Here is a 4,590-nt window from a genome sequence, read left to right on the forward strand (position 1 = left end):
GCAGCCTGATTATTGAGGAGTGAGTGGACTTAATTGTTAAAAAATATGTAATTTTTTGCTTAGCTGATAGTCCCCTGGTTTTTACAAGAAAGGAGGCGCAGCACCGAGCACGCCAAGGCACAGCGGGGCAAATGTGAGAGCGGCAGGGCTGCTGCTGGCCCTGCAGGGTGGGGAGAGGAGGGCAGGAGGGCTCAGGGCAGGGACCCCAGGAAACACCTTGAACTCCACAAGGGAAGCTTTCGCTCCTTTTTCAGCCCGTGTTACACATCCTTATGTGACGTAATTTTCCAAGCCGAGCCGTGCAGAAGAGTGCGTGATGTGCCATGACAGCTTGCATATGTGTTGCTATCTCGAAAGGTACCTTGGCTTTTTTCCCTTCCCTGCCAGACTTGCTGCACCGCAGGGTGCTGCCATAAGGGCAGCCTGTGCTCCGGCACGCTGGGTGGAAACCGCTGAGGTGATGACGGGGGGTGGAGAGAGGGAAAGATGCTTCAATTAACCAGACTGGGGGGAACTGGGGAGAAAGGCAGACTGTAGTTCTGCAGGTTGGTGCTTATTTCTGCCACGTTTCCAATGTCTTTGAAATAATCCAAAGAAAAAGTGGCACCCCCCACAGCCCTTCCTCGTGGGATGCAGCGACAGGAGCGCGGCTCCGGCCAGGATTTTGCTCCCAGCGCAGGGCCGCGGTGCTGTGTAACCCCCAGTTTGTGATGTCCTGACCTGTTGGCCAACACCTCGACCTCACAGGGGCCTGTCAGGTGTATATGATGCTTGTGAAGTGGTTTGGGGGGATGAAAGCCTCTCTCATGAGCCTTTGCAAAGCAGCCCTAATCGACACATTTTTATCGATGTCAGTTGTTTGATCCTTTCGCTCACCTACTCTTTTTAAAAGCTTCTAACGTTCCCAAACACTCTTAATTCTCCCCAATTAATCTCTGCCCTTCCACCCCATTGATTACTACTGTTTTCCTCCTCCTTCTCCGGAGAGCCAGGTGAAGGTCCCTGTTGTGCAGGCACTGCCATCCACCTGGCTGCCAGCGTCTTCTTCATCACCATGCCATCACCATGCTGGCCAGCCCCTCAAAGAGGATTCATCACTCCAAACCAGCATCACGGTTCCTGGTGGGCTGTTCTCGGCCAAAGCAGGCTGTGTGGGACACGGGCTGTTGTTGTGGGGTGCTCATTCTGTGCGTGGAGCATCCTTTTGCTCCTCTGCCCACTAGCCTCATGGAGATGCCCAGATGAACAGAGATGGATGTGTAGGTTGTGCAATAATGTTTGAATATTTATTCTTTTTATGGCAATAATGTCCGGGGTCTCTGGGTGTGGGGGCCCTGTGGTATAAGGTGTTGCCTGAAAATAGTCCCTTCCCTAAAGAGTTAATAATGAAGTATTAACATTCCTGCAAAGTAAGAAGTACATAGGGTTTTGCTGAAAGCTAAAGCTATTTAGAGTGATCTCATTGTAAGGCTGAGGTACAACATGAGCTAGTGTCACACAGCTGGGACTGGGGTTTCGCAGCGCAAAAATCTGCTGGACATGCAAATGAAGGTTCCCTTGCTCCTGCCAGGCACGGGCTATTCCCGTCTCTGCTTGCATCCACCTGCAGCTCGCTGCAGCTGAGACCCTCAGGAGCAAGAAGCTTTTTTATCTTTGCCCTGAGCTCAGCTGGGTTAATTTGCTGCATCATTTGCCTTTTTTTTGTTTTTTTTTTTTTTCTTTTTTGCTGCTTCCCATGTGCTCTGGGACTCACCTTTGCTTGGCTCTAACATGGTCTTCAGCTGCTCGAACCCCTCAAGGGGGACAAGAGCCGTTAATTCCCAACAGAGCAGCTCTGCTGGATTGTGGTGATGGCATCACATTGCTAGATTTGCTCTGGATCTACCGTGCCTGTGTCTGTAACACCCTCTGGCTGTCTCGGGCAGTAACGGCTATATCTGCCCACAGCCTTTGCACACACCTGGGCTGCACTGGGAGGATCTTGGGGAAAACAGCTCAACAGCTCAGCAGCCCTCCCATGCTCCAGCACAGGAAAGTCCAGGCTTGAAAGTAAAGTTGATGCTCTTTGCTGCTCTGAAGGCAGGAAAGTCGAATTGGGCTTTTGGGGCCATTAAAGCAAAGCTCCTGTTTGCAGATTCGTGCGGTTCCTGGGCTGCAGCCAGCAAGGCAGGGTCCCAGCCTGTCGCCTGACTGGGCTCACTTTGTGCTTGCTGGAAGGTGCTACATGAAAAAGAAGCCTTCTCACTTGCCACCTCATCAGCAGGTAGAGTTTTTCCACCCCGTATGTCTAGGCTGAACTCTCAGCACTGGTGAGATCTGTCACACTAGTCCTATAAAGGGGAATAACCTTTCTGAGCAAACTGAGTGGTAGCATCACTCTGCTGCTTATCCAGTCAGCCCTGCTGCAGTTTGCAAGTAGATGTTAAATACTAAAAGCTTCTCTGGATGACCGTGCCTGTTGGGGTCACCTGCTCGAGGCCATGGCCAGCTATGCACAGAATCCACGAAAATGGGATCACTTTATCCCATCAGAGAGGGCACACCCCAGCCTTTGGGCTTGGGAAACTGCAGCAAACAAGCAAACAAAATTTGTGTGTGTGGGTGTGAAATGAAAAGTCTGTTTCAACCGGCTTGCTGCAAGGTAGAGCACACCGGTGTGACCGTGTAACCTAAAAACGCCAGCAGGTCCCAGGGGGCTGGACGAGCGACGGGGATGCTGCGGGCAGTGCGATGCCCTCCCGACAAGCAGATCTTTCCAGCCCTTGTGAAACTGTAGCTTGACAGCAGCAGAACTTCTTGACATGTTTTGGTGTAAGTATAACACTGTATTGTAGTTACGTGGTATATGCCAATCTGTTAATAGTGTATACCAATTAGTTAGGGTTTGCTAATGTACTACATTTCAATAAAAAGCAATTTAAAAACTCAGAGTTTGTGAGCTTCGTGTCTCTCAAAGTACAGGAGGATGAGAACATCGCCCAGTGACTCCAGTCCCTCCAGTATTTCTTACATAGGTATCTTAGAGGGCAGCATGGAACAACATTGTAAAAAAATCCATTTTCAGAGAGGATTTTTCCCACTCTGCAGTAACTTGTTTTGTTTCGCTCTACTAGTGCCTAGAAATATCAGGCCATTAAAGGCCACATGGTTCACAGTGGCTTATGAATATACAAGAGACACTAATCCACTTTCCCACAGCATGTGCCACCTGAAAGATGGCACATAGTAAGCAGGAGCAGAGCCAGTAACACGGAGAAGGATCCTTCAGCATCTTCTCACAGTGCTTGAACCCTTTCCGCCGCACATCCAGCCTTCGGAAACCACTGTGCTGCTCCCAAACACAGCCATGCCATCAGGATGAAGGCAGAGCCTTAAAAGCTGAGCCAGCTAATAAATATTTATATTACAGTAGTGTACAAAGGCTCCAACTTGGATTAGGGCACTGCACTAACACAAAAGATAGATCATCCCAGAGTTAAAGGATTTAGAGCCTAAAGAACACACAGCATTCCCACCTTCCTGGGAGCTGGGCCATAAGCACAGAGACAGGACATGTCAACATTTTCTGCTGTTCTAACACTTTCAGAGTTTGCAGGGAGACTCTCTAATGGTAATTAAAACAAGAATAGCAGTTCACAAAATCGCTGGGAAGTCACTCTGCGGCCAAGAAATGGGAAGGAACCACATCTCATGCCCTCCTGTTTGCTGCAAAGACCGTCCGTAGACTTGATCACAAGCCCTGTGTGGGCTGCAGAGCCACAAAACAAGGACCACAATGAAGCCGGCTGCCAGGAGGGGGATGCCGGGACCCCCGTCCTGGTGGGGCGCAGGCTGGCTCGCCCAGGCCAGGATGCCAGACGTGCATGCGATTGCAGCAAAAAGGGTAAATTCATTCTCATCTCTCCAAAGGGGAGGTGAAAGCATCGCCGGGCAGGAATGCTGGAGGTGTCCCTGGGGGGGCCGCAGTTGAGGGCAGCGGCAGGGGCAGCAGTTTGGGGGAGGATGTAGCCCCCTGCAAAGCTGTGCTGGGAGCTCCCTGCCGACAAATTACTGCCCGTACACTGGGAGGGAGCATTTAAACACTCTGTCTTAGTTAATGGCAGCTTCAATGGACCCCGTGGGGCTGCACAGGAAGACTTTTCGTTCGTCTGATGTTTTGCTATACAAGCCCATCACTCTTGTCAAATTTCAGCCACCCTGTGACAAAGGTCGTTTCAGCGCGGGGTCCCACCGAGACGCAGAGGAGGGGACCCGCTCTGCGGTCCGTGGAGGTGAACCCCAACTGCCCACCGAGGACAGTACCGGGAGGTGGCGCTCCGCGGAGCGGGCCTCGAACCAGCGACCTCACCGCTGCGGAGCCGCAGCCCTCGCTCCCGCGCCACAGCGGCAGCCTGGCACCGCCCCGCTGCCGTGAGGGGGCCGGGCCGCTAGAGGGCGCCGTGGCCGCCGGGCGCCGGCGCGGCCCCGTGACCCGTCGGCGCGGCGCGGCGCGGCGCGGCCCGGCCGCTCCCCCCTGCGCCGCCTCCCCGCTCCGGCCGGGCCGAGCCCAGCCCCCGCCGAGCCGCTCCGAGCCCCGGCCGCCCCGCCGCG

This window comes from Leptosomus discolor, chromosome 10, assembly GCF_034619465.1.
Source record: "Leptosomus discolor isolate bLepDis1 chromosome 10, bLepDis1.hap2, whole genome shotgun sequence".
NCBI lineage: Eukaryota > Metazoa > Chordata > Aves > Leptosomiformes > Leptosomidae > Leptosomus > Leptosomus discolor.